Here is an 18,691-nt window from a genome sequence, read left to right on the forward strand (position 1 = left end):
ACTGAGCATTTGCCTACGGTGGACAACTTGAAATCTTAATCAAAATGGAATAATCTCATTATTCTTTTTTTTTTCAACCTTAACATATCCACGTCAATGGATTTGCCTCAGCATGTATATGGTGTTTCACTAACGATTGTACAGGCTTCCCAGATGCAGGACATTATGGGGAGGCTGTTTTCGAAATGTTTTGGGTATTTTGTCAGAAACTTTCGATCAGCATTACTCTTGAACGCCTTTATGGATGTTCATAAAAATTTCAAGAAATGAACATAGTACAGAGCAGCTCTGTAACCGTTAGAGCTAGGGAAAAATGGATGGCACGTTTCCGACCGGGATTTTCAAAAGATTGTTAATGGCCAAAACCGCATCCCTCTATTTTCTTTTGTTTTCAAGTTATAAGTGAAAACTCATTTTTCTGCTCTTCGTACTGATGCCTCTATTTTGTGAAGTATCAGTGATATCGAAAAACAAATGTTACATGCTACAGACACTTTCCATTTTGAATGCATAGGCGTAGACAAAGATTTTTTTCCAGTTCGCCACTTCAGTTATATAGTGACTTTTTTAAATATAAACCCTGCGTTATTTTTACATATTTCAGTCATATTCTGAATAAGAAAAAAATTCTTATTCAGAATATATACGTCGTGTCTCTGATTGTTCTTCCATCAAAAGAACTCAAAAACTAGTTCGGTCTAGTTGGCAGGTCATTTCATTGATAATATGATAATGAACTTCATGCTGATAAATTGTGTCAGGTTATTAAATGACACAGGCTTTGCCTTCAGTGGATTTCCTTAGGTTTATTATTCAGATATTGAAATTGTAACAACCTTGTAGATTTCAAAGAATAAACCTCATTATATAAGAGACTTTCATTCCGAATATTTGAAAGGATGAAAAGTTTTCCGATATGGAATGAATCACTTTCAGGAAATTTTATAAACCTGGATTCAACTAGATATGTTCCGAAACCTTTTCAACTAGTAGATAATCTAAATATCAGTACCACAGCCTTTTCAAATATACCTTCACAAATAAGGCTGTGCCACTACTAGTAGAGGTTAATAGGTTAATATGAAGTAGTCATGGAAATTCTCATAATTTCCTCATCGACCGAGCATCTTCTCGAATATCCGGAATAAAAGTGATCTCTGAAACCTCTCATAACCTGGCACAACATAAGAGCATGAAGTTCATTATTATGTTATCAATGAAATGACCTACTTGATCGAAGTAGTTTATGAGTTTTTTATTGGAAGAACAATTAGAGATACTACTTATATTATATATTCTGAATCAGAAAAATATGGGACTGGAATATGTAAAAATAACATAGAGTTTATTAAAACAAAAAAAAATGAAAGTTACAACTATATCACTGGAATGGCGGACTGAAAAAAATCACTGGATTCTACATGAAAAATTGTTTGCAGAATGTAACATTTGTTTTCCGATATCACTGATACTTTACGAAATAAAGGCACCAGTAAGAAAAGCCCAAAAAGGAGTTTTCAGTTATAACTTGAAAACAAATGAAGATAGAGGGGTGCGGTTTTGGCCATTAACAATCTTTTGAAAATCGAGATAAGAATCGTGCCATCCATTTTTCCCTAGCTCTCACGGTTACAGAGCTGTCATTCAATACCATCGAATGTTGCCCAGCCTGTACCTACTCTACTCATTTCTTGAAATTTTCATGAAAATCCATAGAGGCGTTCAAGAGTTATGCCGATCGAAAGTTGTTGACAAAATACCTAAAATATCAAGTATCTCTTAAACGAATAAAGTCAAAACATTTCGAATACTGCTTCAGACTCCCCAAAATGTCCTGCATCTGCCAAGGGAAGCTTGTACAATCATTAGTGAAAGACCCTTTATATGCTGAGGCAAATATACTCCATTCACATTTATTTTAGCAGTCGGTTGGCCATGAAATAATTTCCTCAAGTTTTTTAACTAGAACGGAGTAAGGTTGGCACTCATGAGATGTCGTTGATGTCATAACGCCGTTGCCACAACTAATATCAATTTTTATTACGAAGATGCCGAAAGTGATTGAAAAAGAGACGGGGTTTCAAGAAGTGCTATTTAGAATTCAGGTCCGCTCATTCAAATAGTTATAACCTGATATTCTAAAATCCACAATACGTCAGACGTTAGCGAACATATTCAATGTAAGAGAATTGATTTTATACAATGTTTCATCTGAATCTAAAGGACTTATATTTCAGCTGAATATTTCCACAATTGAAAGATTGTGAATGAAGAGGATGACAAAGCATTTCCTTCTATTGGGAGACCCAAAAAAGTGGTGGCATTTGAGAATTTTATGTTTATGTTTTATAAAAATTGATTTTTCATTTGACTCATCCTATACATTGTAAATGTCTTAAGGTACCAATAAATACCTAATTGTTAATATTATATCAATGTATTAAGATGAACATTCATAAATACGCGCCAGTTATCCTGTTAATTGTTTATTCATGTGAAATTTTTGTTCAAAGGTGAAGTTCATCTTGACTTGAAACTTCCTCTAATTCTTTTTACTTATATTGATGCAATGATTTTTGTTGAAGAATTAAATATTCTTGTAATCATCTGTTAATTCCTTCGGGAGATACCCATTCCCAACCACTGCATCATATGCATTTCATCTTCGGGTTAATATTTTTGAAATCTACAACTGATGTAACGTATTCAAACTTTAGCCAAAGAAGATAACGAACATCAACTCTCCTCAAGCTAGTGCATATTATGATATTATACTGATCTCTTGTATTTTCCATGCAAATAACTGGATTTGGTATGACTTCAATAGGTTTGTATAAACTTCAATTATATTCGTCACATATTTTCCGAAGAGATTCGACATTGTGATAAAATATGTAATAACAGAAACTTTTACGTAGAACGGGCAACATAGCGTTGATTTAAAACCCAAAAATGTTTTGACAAGCTTCATAACCCCACATTTTCGTACTAGACAGAGCAAAATGTGTCAAATTTCCATGGCCAACCGAGTGCTAAAATAAAAGTGAATGGAGTATACATTAACTTGGATATATTGAGGTTAAAACCCAGTTGATACACACAAAATGTGAAAATTAACAAAACGTACACTGCAACAATATGAAATTTCACAACAATCTCGAAATTAACCTCTTGAAATCCCAGAAAGAAATATCGAAAAAATTCAAATGTAGCTCAAGATCATTCCATCTGGGGTAGTAAACCCGCACTTGGTAGGTTAAAAATACAAAACATTCTTGGAATTCTGGATGGGAACAGAAATTGACAAGCTCTAGCAATACGGCTGAATTTATTGACAATTTATAAAAAAATTAAGATGGCAAACTCAATTAAGATCTAAAGGCATCACAATTAACCGAAGCACTGAAAATATTCATCTTACATAGGACTCAATTCTGCACTTTCTTCAAGTTTTCAAATATACGTGCTGTATGGACACCACACAATAGAAGAACACTCTAAAGTGCGCCTTAACCAAGGAGTAGTAAATTATCGTGGAGGTGTTGATGGAAAACATTGTGCTATTTCTTGGAATAAATCCAAGTAATTTCATACCTCTTTCCTTAAAAAAGGCAATGTCAATGTGCTCGTTGAAAATCAATTCCTTCACAACTCTGACCTCGTCCAGCTCTTCAACGCAGTTATGTAATGAATTCTCGTTTTTGAACATCGGGATCCATTCTAATAGAACTCCATCCTTTTATTGGTAGATGCTTCTCATAAAATGATAATTTCATGTAAAAGTCAGCTTGGCGTCTAGTACATTACTCTTTTAGAATGAATCTTAGGATAATTTGCATTTCTAAGCAATGACTAATGAGCTTAACTTTGTCTGCTTCCATTTGAACATCCAGAAAGAAACGGAATATTAAGTAACTAACAAACGATATTTTGCAATCCCATATCTCAACAAATTCTGGGAAATCATTTTTCTGAGTGAATTTCCTGTACTGATGGGGTGAATTTGATCCTTGAACATCGTTAAACATTAATTGCACTCTCGCAATTGATGCTGCCTGCTAAATCCGTATTGCTTCAACCGTTGCATTTTATGTCAATATTAATATCTGGAATAAAACACAGTCAATTTGATATCACCTGGATTCGTTCATGTTGACGGAAAACAAATAGTAATTTTATTGTTTTCCTCTCGAAATAGGTTGTTCCATCTCTCTGAGTACGGGTTCTATTGATGGATTTTTTCCTATTGAAAAATTGCCCGATTCAATCGGGTACTTGTTGATATATAACTGGAATGGATTTCTGTTCAGTCTATGATGGTGATTTCAACAGAAAATCTATAATAACTATGAGGTGCGCCACCATTCACGGTCGCGTTATGAAAATAATGAAACGCGGTAGTCAATCATCATATTGTTCGGGAGATTTATTTCTTCAAATTATTCTTTCTTTGGCAGAAATAAATACATTTACGGTCAGTTTCATAATCAAAATTTAGGTCCTTCAATTTCAAAGCGTCCTTCAACCCTACTAAACATGACACTAAAGGAAGCTTCAAGCTGAAAGCGACTTTAAATGTGATTATGAAACTGGACGTTAATAATGAAACAAGAACAAATCAGGAACATTCAAATGCGCTGCAGTAATAAGTAAAATAAAAATGAGACTGATTCGGTCAACGAAATTTCAAGAGTTATTGGAAATGAAAACTATTTGCATTCCACTTGTCGAATTTTTAGGTAGGATATAGCCTTCCGAATCATAATAGTTGATTATTCTGTTCATAAACTGGTCTCTTGACTTCGGAACAAATCATATCCTTCAATTTTCCTCATAATAAATAATCTATTGGGTTAAGATCTGGACATCGAGGAACCCATGAAACGGGTGCTCTTCGACCTATGTAGGTAAGTTTCAAGCTAATTTCCCACTTCCACTGACTTCCAGGCCAGAATGGGGTCCAGCCTCGGGTCCAGCTCTATCATGTTGAGAATATATTCTTCAAATATTTGCTTTGCAACATGCCGAGTAGTATATTTCGCCTTTCATTGTTTTTTAACTGATCAATCTCTTCATACATTAGCTAATTATTATCATCCTCTACCTTCACTCTGTTTTTCAAGTAGATTCACGCATTTAATATTAATTCACGACTCTCACAAGATATCTCAGCCCTCTTTATGTGAATAAGTTAAATTTTTCGAACTTTTTCCAAATTCAAAAATTCATAAAAAAATTGTAGATGAGACAACATTGAGTGGTACCACATAATGAAGCTTAATTTAGGTTCTTTTCAAAAAGTGAAACAATTCTTTGAAATTCGGAAAGGCATCATAATCCTTCTTAACGAAATTTTTTACCTACTCCCGCAAACATTTCCTTATTCAAATTTTTACTCGTGAACCATGTTCGATGTTAAAATAATTACGTTGCGGTGAAATAATACTCGTAATTTTCACCCCGAATGTTATAAAACAGCGTTCCTTCTGATAATCACCATACCGTCGATAAAATTTCCATTCCCTACAACATATTTCCGGAGCTCAGGCAAGGCTCGTGATTTCGCAAGTTTTTCAGAGCCATTTTCATTCGATTGGGATTCATTTCAGCTGAATGGAACAGATCGGGATCGTTTGGAATAGATCAGATAATGTGCTCTTCGCCGTCGAAAGTTGAGCGGTTGTTCTGTAAGGCGTTCGTATAATCCATAGCTTAGCTCGTCCAACTTAGAAAAACACACCATTATCCCTTTTCATTTTTGTCCACTTTCTACTGTGTAAGTAATGATTATCGAGGTACGGTGGACATAATATTCACACTGCGACAGCTGCAAGAGAAGGCTCGTGAACAACAATCGAAGATCTATACAGCCTACATCGATTTAAGTGAGGCCTTCGACTCGGTGAATCGGGGAGCGCTATGGAGTACCCGAAAAATTCTTAGCAGTGTGTAAAAGCCTTCATACCAACAACTCCGCTAGAATACAGCATAATGGCTCTACAACCGACCGTTTTTTAACCAACTCTGGAATAAAACAAGGATGCTTGCTAGCGCCGTTACTTTTAAATATTTTCGCCATAGCTGTCTCGATAATTGCTGTCATGAGTATGCCTGTAAGAGGTGTTGGAATAAGATTCAGATTTGATGGAGGCCTATTTAACCTGAAGCGCCTAAGAGCAAAAACCCGTTCAAAGTTTATAACGGAACTTCAATATGCAGACGACTGCGCACTTATAGCTAGCAGCCCAGAGGATCTACAGATAATGCTTGACAACTATAAACATAAATACGAAGCTTTAGGCCTTAGACTCAATATCGACAAAACCAAAATCCTGGTAAGTCCTCCAGGAAGCACATATCAGTCTGGAGAATGAAACTCTAGAACAGGTCGAGCAGTTCAAATACAAGGGCTAACCTAGACACGGAAATACACAACCGTATCAATTCGGCGTCACGGGCATTCTGGAAGCTAAAGGTCAGAATGTTTCAGAATCACGACCTCAATCTGAAGACCAAGTCAGCTGTTTACAAAGCAGTCGTCCTCCCAACGCTTCTTTACGGAAGCGAAAGCTGGACGCCCTACAGGCGACATATTAAACAGCTTGAACAAACGCAACAACGTCATCTAAGACAAATAATGCACATCAGATGGTTCCACAAAGTTTCGAATGCAGAAGTCTTGCAGCGCGCGAGTTGTACAACAATTGAGACTCAAGTAACGAGGGCCCGACTCAGATGGAGCGCCCACATTCTGAGGATGTGACACAAGACTCCCCAAAATAGTTTTGTATGGCGAATTCACAGAGGGAGTCCGAAAACCAGGAGGCCAGTATAAGCGGTTTAAGGATATAATACATCAATCCCTAAAATCAGTTAATGTCAATCATAACTGGGAACAACTAGCGTTAGACAGGTCACAGTGGAGATCTATGGTGCACAGTTATAATGGAGACTCGAGAAGGATTCAGCAGCGGCCAGATCTGGTTGGTGACTATCCATGCCCTGAGTGTGGAAGGATCTGCAGGTCAAGGTTGGGTGTCTTCAGTCACAGGAGGGCACACAGTCGCAACTAGCCCTAGAAATTACAAGTCTGTTCGCACCTTAATTTTTTTTTTTGTCTTTTTGTAGATTTATTCCCGGTAACGGCCGGGATACAGCAATGAATGATGATGAAGTAATGTTATAGGGGCGGAAATTGTATTTTTTCGAAGGTGTGTAGGGAAGAATTTTCTTGGAATTGGAATTGATAAATATAAAAAATCAAATATCTCCAATCTTCCTGCTTACATAGACATTCCTCTCCTGTTTTATATTCCATCATTGTCAAGCTACAATGCAGTGTACGTCGCGTAGTAAAACAAATGACCTGAGCCATATATGTGATAATTGAAATATTTCATTTGAGTTGATTCGCAAATAATGCTTCATTAGCATTATACACACGGTATTCGGAATAGCTGCGGCGAACTCGATAATGATTGTGGTAATAATTTTCAAATGCACACTGTTTCGCAAGGGATAGCACAGGTATCCATTAGAGCGCATCTACGAGTTTGATGGTTAGTCCTTTCGAGCCCTCAGTGCATTAGCTTAGCTAGTGAATTCCAATTAATAGCTACTAATTAATGCTCAATATGGAAATAAGCAATGCTGTAATGTTGTTTGCTGGTAGGTGCATTATCGTTTTTCCATGGAAGGTCCGAATGGAAATGGAGAGGTGCATCAGGATTCTCTCCCACTCTCATCATAAGTAGTTGATATTATGTTACCGCTGTGCGGGACAAAAATTGTGGAAAAACTTGATTTCTGTTTTAAACGAAATTACCTTAGTTTATTTCCATATGTTCTTTGACTTACATTAACTTAAGTGCATTCAGTGATTCAGTTTATGAACAAATCCCGAGTACTCAGATGCTGAGATGATAATTTAATTCTCTTTGGATGCCTACATCCACATTTTGATTAATGAACTTCGATTGAAATTTTCACTAAGAATTTTTCCAATCGCCACTGGTTGTTTAATTTCTCATAATCTAACTGAATGAAAAATATAGGTTAAAGTCATCAATGTTCACATTTCAGGAACATGAATTTATTCAGGGAAAGGGTCTTGTACTTGTCGACACATTTTATTACAATGCAAGTTGATGATGATTACCTACTAAAACAAAAATCAAACCTTATTTCAACGAAAAATTTCTCAACTCAGAAGTTCTATAATCATGGAGATCTTTTGTAGTGCACTCTAAAGAGAACGTCTTTTTCCAAGTTAACTGTTTTTCTAACAAAAAACCTAAATATGTCAATCAAGTATCTACACTACATGTGGCTACAAAAGATAAGCTGAGTAGCAAATATACAAAAATCAATATTCGAAAAATCTTCTTAGAAAGTCGCGAAAGTCATCGATATGCTAGAAAAAAATCAAAATAATTACCTAATAACAACATAGGTACCACAATGAACGAACAGTATTTGATATTGCTCGAATATTTCATAAGTCTGGGAAATATTCATATATACAGTCCTGGACAAAAAAAAAGGATAAAATTTTTTTTCACCGAATTCATTTTAAAATAACCTTTTAAGATGTGCATCGATTTTTTGTAGTCGTAGTTGTAGTAGTATTTGTAACCTATTTTATCTAATTTATCAACTGATGTCGAGTCTACTGGAATTGCAATTTTCTCTAAATTTCTGAACACCCTGTGGAGGTAAATTGTGACGCAATGATGGGTCTTTTAATGAGTTTTTGATGCCTTTTCTTCTCTTAAGATTTCACGTAAATAGCTTTTTCCTGAAAGGGAAAACGTTAAGAACAATACTCACATTTTGATCAAGGAACACGGTTATTCTGTTGCGTAGCAACGTTCTGATTGGTGTTGTTATGTAATTTCAACTTTTCAGTTACAGTTCACTGGAATTCAGCATTGCATTCAGCAAGTGATTTTTTTTTATTATACGGTCAAAAGAAGTTGCGCAAGCAGTTGCTCATGTGTCGAGAATTGTAACGGATTATCTCGATGTGGTGAACATCCATCGATTACACTTGCCACCACTTAGCCCCGATCTAACTGCAATTGAGCACGTGTGGGCATGTTAGGGAGGCTTATTCGCAACCGTCAACCAGCTCTAAGAACAGCTCTTTTTGAAGAATGGGAAAATGTCAAGCAATCGCCAAAGGGGAATTCTCCTCAATTTGGGTTATCACTGCATATGCAAGTTTAAACTGAATAATTATGAGTTTCATTCATGATTTTTTCAAATGCACCGCGGAAACTATTCAAAATCATTCTTCAAATATGGGGTTTTAAAATTTAAATCGCTTGGTTTCGAGTTTACGATTTGGCAACAGCGTCTACTAGACAGTGAAGAGAACAATGTCCGATCAGCTTGTTTATAAAATAACAGCTGTTGTTCTACAGGCGCGTACTTACTGGCGAGCCTTAACTGCAACCCTCCATAAAAATCCCATAAAATTTACAACCTTCCTCGTTCGTGGCAAACTTCATGGACAGCCATCTTCAGTCTATCTCATCTCAATGACTTGTGCCATTGAAATGAAACGCTTTAAATTTTGAATACCCCCATTTTTATTTTTCATTTTTAAGTGCATAAAATGATGTTTTTTGGGAAACGGTTGAAATGGTTATTTCAAAATGTGGCGTTTCAAAGATATTTCCCTATTGTATTGGAAGCTTACTACACCTCATGGAAGCAGTGATAAGAGTCACGTGGAGGCAATACTCAATATTAGAATATAAGAATGTGTTTTTTTTTTCATAATTTTATCTGTGTATTCTTAATGTGTTATCGTTAAGAGGAGTTTATACCACGGGACTTTCTCCCATCCGTATAAGGCGTAAAGTGGAAAAGAGAAAAGACTACCAGAATGTGGGGTGTTGCCAGAACACTTAAACGATAAGTAGAAGCTACGAATATTACAATAGTGGACAATATGTTTGAAACCTCTTTTTTCTATTATGCAAAGATTTTTTTTTAGAGGAAGAAGGTATGGGTTCAAATCAAAACCACTGAAAACCACTTGAAAACAATGCCATTGTTTTCAAGAAAGTGGTTTCGATTTGAATCCAGACCTTCTCCCTCTGGAAAAAAACCTTTACATATTACAATAGTTTCCACTTTCGTCGAAAAGATGGCAGCACTTATAACGTCTTTTTTCAATTCCACCAGGATACAAATTGTAGTCAATGGCGACCCATCATTACGTGACTAACTACCTCCACAGTGTTTCAGAATTTTAGGGGAAATTGCAACTTTCAGTTCTATCCTGTATACCATCAAATTCAATTGAAATTAATGCAGACTCGACATCAGGTGATGAACAAGATGAAATGGACTACAAATAGACAACAAAATGATCAAAATCGATGCTCACCTTGAAAAGTTATTTTGACATGAATTCGGTGACCATTTTGATTGTCTGGTTTTTTTTTTTGTCCAGGATTGTCTCGAGTACGAAAAAAGCACGAGAAGAGTGAAGAGACCAGCACCAAGTCATCCGCATGGCGATACGCCTAAAGAAGTAAAAGATCTTATACAAGAAAATCGAAGACTCAGAAGAATATATAGGATGAATAAAAATGATCTGAATAGAAGGAACCTCAACCTACATAGCCAAGTTCTGAAAAACGCCCTGAAAGATCTAAGAACAAGCAGATGGAACAAAAGGGTTCAAGAACTGAATACAATCGATCATTCTGCATGGAGAATGCAAAAAAGCCTACGAGGAGAAAAGACTGAAATTCCACCCCTACACGGAGAAAGGGGAATGGCGTATACCAATACTGATAAGGCAGATGCATTGGCGGACTCGATCGAACGAGAATCGAGAATAATTTACAGGATAGACGACGATAATGAAGATTTGGAAGAACTGGTTGAAGAAAATGATGAAGAAATGGATGAATTACCAGCGACTGCTGAAATAGACAAGCCAACATCGCCAAATGAAATCAGGGAAATAATTAGAAGTTTGAAGAAGAGGAAAGCTCCCGGAAGCGATAAAATAACGAATGTTATGTTGGAGAAATTGCCTAGAAAAAGTATAGCCGCTCTAACAAATATCGCGAATGGAATTATGAGGACAGAACACTACCCAGAAAAATGGAAAACAGCAGAAGTCATAGTATTCAATAAACCATTCAAAGAGAAGAAGTTTCCACAAAACTACAGACCGATAAGTCTACTGTCGGCGTTAGGAAAAGTAGTAGAAAGAATTATCGCCACGAGGCTAAATGAGGAAACCGAAAATCTGAAACTAATACCACCAGAACAGTTCGGATTCAGAAGAGAGCATTCAACGGAACAACAATTATTAAGGCTCACAGAGTACATAACAGAGGGATTCCAAAATAAACAAGTCTTGTTTTACTAGACGTCGCCAGAGCATTCGACAGAGTATGGCATGAAGGATTAATATATAAGATGATATGTGCTGAATATTCTATCAAAATATGCAAGTTGATCTCAAAAGGGGGAATTATCTCAAAAATAGAAGATTTTACGTGAAAGTGGGAGGAGAATACTCCTCAACAAGAGATATAGAGGCTGGAGTACCCCAAGGATCAGTACTTGGGCCACTTCTGTACAACATATACATCCACGATATTTCGAAAAATCCAAGAACCATGCTAACGTTATATGCTGACGACACAGGCATAGCAACTCGACACCGCAACCCAGAAGTAATAAAACGAGTTCTACAAGAGACGATTGCCGAAACAAATGACTGGTGCATAAAGTGGAAAATCAAGCTCAATGGACAAAAGAGCCAATCAATATTACTACAGAAGAGAAGACTGCGACCCACAACGAAACTGGATGTTGACGGCGAAGAAATCGACTGGAAAAATGAAGCCAAATATTTAGGAATAACGCTCGACAAAGGACTTACTTGGAAAAGTAAGCAATCGACAAAACGAAAGCAGCGATGAATAGACTCTATCCTCTGATAGGAAGAAGAAGCCACATGTCGAAAGAGACAAAATTGAAGATAATCAAAGCCGTTGCTAGGCCTCAACTGACTTATGGATCAGTTGCCTGGGGTTTCGCGGCAAAGAGCCATATCAAAAGAATTCAGGCCACTGAAAACAAGCTGCTAAGATGTGCACCTTGGTTTGTCAGGAATAGATAGATTTATAGGGACCTAAAATGGGAAACCATAACGGAATTCATGAACAGAAAAGCAGAGAAATTATTCGAAACAGCGAAAAACCATCCGAATCTAGAACTCAGGAGACTAGTGGACTACGACCCAGAGGAAGACAAAAGGAGAATGCGAATTTACCGAAGGAGACCAAAAGATCAATTAAAAAGAGATTGAAATAACAACAGAAACTTCAATAAAGTGTTAAAGTGTTAATCCAATAGAGGATAAACACATAAATCCCAGCACAATAGTGTGCGAGAAGAAAACCGACCAAGAGATGAACGGTTTATAGGCAAATGCCCGGAACCAAAATTCAAGAAGCAGTTGAGGGTTTTTAGTGGGTCTCGAGCTCAGGAGAGTGAGAAACCCCACACTTTTCCCCCTCAGGAGAGGGTAGTTCGTCTGTCTTGCAGATTTTCCCCCTGCTAAACCAAAAAAAAAAAATCCAATGAAGCAGTAGGTCCAACTTCTACTTCCTGCAACATTCCCCTATAGACATTTGTCTTTAACTTAAACTGCACTTTCGGAAAGCAACATTTTGAAATATAAAGTTATTATCCTTAATTTTCCATGTATGATCATGACCTGAGGGTATTGTGTAGTTCTACTTGATAAATTGGATTGAGTACAGGGTTTCAAGCTTTATATAAATACTGATTACAAATACAGCGCTGTCTGTTCGCCCTCTATTCCAAAGGTTCAGTTTTATATTCCCCAATGTACATATTTTCATTTGAATATCATTCCTGTTACGAAAGCCCTATAAAAATCAACTTTCCTGTGAGCATTACATATTAAACTGATACTCTGAATAAACAAAAAGAACCGCGTGCAGTCGATCACCCTTGAGGACGATAATTACCGGGTATAAGTGGTGACCTAGCTCGACTCAGGTCACGAAACAACTCTAACGATAAATAATTTTATTCTGTCAGGCAAAACATTTATGGAACTCTGGCAGCCCAATTCTGTAATAAAAAAAAACCGATTCCCTAACCAGAACCGCTCTCGAGCCGTGACTGATAAGAAAATACGAATTGCTTCACGATAAATCAGAGAGAATTATTCGGAGCTAGTTGTTGCATCGATTTTTCAATAACTCTTCCAACATTTTCGATTGAACCTTCTTAATTAATCGAGTTGTAAATCGAAGTTTTCTCTTGTTTTCACAGTTGTTATAATATAAGGTTGTGGTTGTTCCAAATTAATCCATGGAAAAGAATGCGTAATGTAGGGGGAGTCCGGGAGACTTGCTCAGGTAGGAGACTTGAACCTCCTCAAATATTTCAAATCAAATTTCGCGCTACCGGTATCGTAAAATAGCTTGTGACATACTCGTAACAAGGCACAACTAGTGGCGGCTCCATTTTGGCCGCCATCAGAACAATTCGGGACTGAGAAGAAGAGTTAGAAAGTAAGAAATTGAATAATTTTTGTTGGTTACACTGTCTGAAAAGTTCAATAGGTGCGTGGTGTTATTTAGTTTTTTGCTTTCATTGATTAATATTGTTTTACAATATAAAAATGGTCGTGAAAATTTCAAGAAAACATATGTTGAATAGACTAAGAGGGAGTGAGGGAGACTTGACCCATGCTATGGTCGGGACACATAATCAGTGGTCCAAGTTTCCCGCACTGAGCTTAGATAATAGTTTGCTTCAAAAAAAGAAAATTGAATAATAGAAATAAATATAAAAATAATATAATATAAAATACAAAGGTTCAAAAAAGTAAAAAACATTTCGGAAATAAGGGAGAGTGACTCTGAAATAGAAAATATGTATTTCAAACGCTGATACATCTGATGATGAAAATCTTGACATGGACAAATCGTTATCGTATCATTATAAATTGATTTCTTTCAATGTTTTTCTTGATAAACAAACTTATGGTCCCCTGTTCAACAGTCCCATGAGTTAGGAGGATATGTGCCAATTTTCGGTTCTTGAAAAATGAATTGCTGTACTCAAAATGTTCATCTCACCATCACTCTTCTATTATTATCTATCGTTACCTATTTGGGCATGATATCAGATACAACTTAAGTGACTTTAGAGTGAAAAGGAATTCAACTCTCCCGGATTTCCCATATTTGTCCACTCCCTCTCCCATCAATATGGGTAAAGTGTGGGGGAATTCATATGTTTGTTAGAAAGGAAAAAAGCAGTTTAAGGATGGTTTCGTAGTTGAATAGAACCCCCTCTAATTTACGAACAATTAAGTGTAATCTCAACTAATATATATATATACAAGATACATTACAATAAGCCACATGATGAAAATCTGTTATTGATCTAAATGGATGGAAAAACAAGAATTTCCACTGCATATAGTGAATAGAAAGTTACCCTAGCCTATGCACATAATGGTGAATATTTTGTTTGATTATGCAAAACCATTGCATCATACAAATACATAATTCATATTTCGATGCCCTGTAATATTTATTTAATCAACTAGGTTATTAATGAAAGCGATTAATGATTGAGATTAATGTTCGAGATCAATTAATAAACGAGTTGATTACAAGATTTTTCCGTCTACCACATTTTGAATTGAATGCGAATTCAATTGCAAAAATTTAATATCGATACCTAGTCAAATTTGACACCTTATAAATTTTCTATGTTCATATCGGAATGTTGATATTTATGCGGCCGATCGAACAATTCGAGAAGTTCATAGAGGGCATATTCGAGTTGTGACATTTTGATTAAATCACATTGATATCTTTCCCTATAATATCTGTTAAAGAATATGTGGAGCTGGTGGAAGCTGGAGTTGTAGTACATAGATATATTGATTACTCTCTAACCATCATAATTTTTGTGCAACCTCCACAATTCATCTCTTCTCAATTCACCCGCTAGGTACCTACTACGAAAATCAATGCGACATAAAAATAATATAATTATTTGGGAAGCTGCTGAATACTTCTATGTTCGATTACCCATGACAATAATGCATTAATAGGAAATTAACCAATAAAAGGGTTCATTAACAGCTAATTTAATTTTAATTTTATGTGTAACCTATTCAATTCCATAGCTGGCAAATGTGATTTATATAATGACTCTCCCCGCTCTATAGTGGCTGCATTTATGGAGGGGATTGGTGATGTCAACCAATTATTAGAAGAAGTTTTTTTTTTTGCATTCCTCTCAATATTTTATGTATACTTTCCTGTAATTGGGTTGTTTGACCTGTTGGAAATAAAGTCTTATTATTATAATTTCTAGTACATTAAACTGTGCTATTAGTAAGAGGTCGGCGGAAAAATGTTTTTTCTTCAGTCAAGTTGCAAAAAGACTGTTAATATTTCACCTCTTTCACCCTCATCCTGCAGCATTCCCCCGGAAATTTTCATTTTAAGGTTCATTAACAAATTATGATGAAAGAAAACAATTCCCAGTAGATTCCATTTTCCGGACCTCGAACCTTCTCACAAAGAAATGTCCCCCATTCCACTCAATCTTTATCGACAACTAAACTTTTCCATTAATCCCATTTTTATACTTTGATCGTAAGTGAGTTATCAATTTCTTAATACGGCTTTATCGAATTCGCCTTTTCTTTCTTCCAATTCTGAAGTAATTGAGAAAGCATCAGACGGTCTATTTCCGGCTCATCCCTTTTTCCCTTTTTTCAGCAATGATACCGTAAAAATGCAGCCAATAAATTTCAAGACATGCCTGAAATGCTCTGGGAAAGGTTAGATAGATTTATAGTTGTCTGAAAAAAAAAATTATTGAATGGAGTTTTCAATCACACATAAAGCGGAGACTATGTTACATATAGAATGTCAGTGTTTTCAATCGATGTCCCTTTATATGTTTGAATCCGCATAAATGATGAAAGTGCAGAAGTAGAGTTAAAGTCATTTTTCTTCAAATCGCCCCTTGGTTTCCTCTCCAAACATCTGGGATACAAGAAATAAAAAAAAAAATAATTGTTCCTGTGTACAAGTGTAAATCACTAGAATTTTGTGTTTTCAATTGGTGTGTTTTTATTAATTATTGCATTCCAAAACATCTCACAGCAGATCGGTGAGGATGTAAACGAATAGAGTCATACTCAAAAATTACCTTTTCATAAATTTCAAATTACAAAATTGATGATGTAAGATTGGTGCACAATGTAAAATACAAAGTACGAGAAAGAATATATTACATCATGCTGGGTTTATAACTGTTCTCCAAGAAAAATTACATCAAGCAGTTTCAGGCTCTCCATAAAAAGATTAATCAACAGTTCACTAAAATATTGGCAAAAATTTAAAAGATATTACTTATTCATTTATTTTTTCAAATTACATGCACGAGGTGAAGAAATAACTTCACCATCATCTGCACCAAACAGCTCATATTATATTCAAATATAATGGTTATATGCTGGATATATAATAGAATCAGAGCCTATTTTGTCTCATAGGACTGCTGTGAAAACACAAAATATTTATTGACCTCCAGTTCGACATTCATAGCACCTTTTCAATGTTCACAAATTCACTGAAGAATCTCTATGACACACAAAAATATCTTAACGTTTGATATGTGCACTTCACTTTCCGTAATCCACTATTCAACTGAAAAAATGTAACTCAAAAACTGAATGATGATAAATACAAATCAACAAACAAAAACAACGGTGTTGAAACCATTTCTCACCATCCTCCATATTTGTTTACGTCTTGTAGCGCCCTCTGCGGTAGTTAATATGTAAATGGTGTCATACTCTCTCCATGATATCAAACTAATACATGGCAAATATAGAACAAAGTTACAAATATGTTACATGGATATCATGGAGCTTGAACGTCACATTCACAAAATGTGGATATAATGCGGATACAGCACAGGCACATCCCAACTATCGTATCAGACACGTAATGGTTACAGAAAAATAAAACATAAAAATTATTATTATGACTTTAGCCTTGCGGCTTTCCCACTCCTCTCCAGAGGAAAATTCACTTATCCCAGATATCTCAGATATCAAAAGGATTAAGCTCTGTTGGAGCCCTTTCCAGGTTTTCGGGCTCATGATGGTGGTCGGGTCCGGGTCGCTCCCCGCCTCCCTGCTGTAGGTTGGATTCCTGCTCCACCCGTACTTCCTGTCGGCGCAGACGGTGTTCCTCTGCATTTCCCATGTACTTGCGTACAGTTCTCGCCGTTCCGAGCAGTACCGCCTTCTGCATGACTCTATAGATATTTTCGTCTAACTGAAGTTTCCTCAAGTTCTCCAGTAGTTTCTTCGGTATCAGGCCTGTAGATGAAATGACAATAGGGATGGTCTTGATATCTTTCAGCTTCCACTGTCTTCTGGTTTGTTCCTCGAGATCTCTGTATTTTGAAATTTTTTCAGTGTGCCTATCTAGAAGATTGTTATTATTTGGAATTGCCACGTCGATGAATAGTGCTCTGTCCTCATCCTTATTGAGCAATATGAGGTCTGGTCTATTGTGGGTTATTTTCCGGTCTGTCAGAACCGTGCGATCCCAGTAGAGCTTGTGATGTTCGTTTTCCAGCACAGCATCCGGATGGTCATTGTAATAAGGAACCTTTTTCGAACTTAGAAGTTGGTGTTTTAGTGCCAATTCTTGGTGAAGAATCTTGGCAACAGCATCATGTCTATTTTTGTACTCCGTGCCCGCGAACCTCTGACATCCCCCGGTGATGTGCTTGATAGTTTCATGTGTCGCACAGCCATAACGACAGCTATCATCCGCCACTGAGGCATCCTTGACGATGTACTTCATGTAATTTCTTGTTGGAATAACCTGATCCTGGATGGCGAGCATGAAGCCCTCTGTCTCAGGAAACAACCTTCCGGAAGTCAACCAGTAGTTCGACGCAGATATGTCGACGTAATCATGGTTGACCTCGTTCTGGTGCCTCCCATGCAAAGGCTTGCCAATCAGTTTCTGCATTTTACATTCTGCAGAGTGTTCGACGGTTTCCAAGTGATCCTGTTGTAGCTTTAATGGTGTAGAACTATCAGCTACACAAACTACTCGATGGAGTTCTGACGAAGCTGCTTTGATCAAGAAATATTTTCGAAGTCCTTCAATTTCCTGGGACATACGGTTGGACAAATCAACAATTCCTCTACCCCCAAGATGTCGTGGCAGCTCTGTCCGTTCTATTGAGCTTTTGGGGTGATGTTTATTGTGTTTAGTCAGCATCGTCCATATTTTTCTCTGTAAAGCTGCTAAATCGGTGGTCGTCCAAGAGATAATACCAAATGAATAGCTCAGCGCCGAGCAAGCGTAGGTGTTAATCACTTTTATCAGATTCTTGCTGTTAAGACCAGTTCTCATTATCCTCCTCAATCTTCGGGTGAACTCCTCCGTTAATTCTATCTTCATTTGGATCTGATTGATTTTTCTTGCCTGTTTTATGCCTAGATACTTGTATGTGTCTCCTTCCTTTAATGCTTCAATTTCTGCACCTTCGTTGAGTTTGAACGTACCATCTTCTATTTTCCCTCTCGTTATGTTAAGCAGTCGACATTTTTCTA

The 18,691-nt window shown here is 36.5% G+C and overlaps 1 protein-coding gene across 1 annotated transcript in view; it reads left to right on the forward strand.

The window, feature by feature from the left end:
* The window catches only part of LOC123308867 (tyrosine-protein phosphatase Lar-like), a 634,169-nt gene that overhangs the window by 552,601 nt on the left and 62,877 nt on the right, over positions 1–18,691 (forward strand). The window lies entirely within an intron of this gene.

The sequence above is a fragment of the Coccinella septempunctata genome, chromosome 1 (assembly GCF_907165205.1).
Source record: "Coccinella septempunctata chromosome 1, icCocSept1.1, whole genome shotgun sequence".
Lineage (NCBI taxonomy): Eukaryota > Metazoa > Arthropoda > Insecta > Coleoptera > Coccinellidae > Coccinella > Coccinella septempunctata.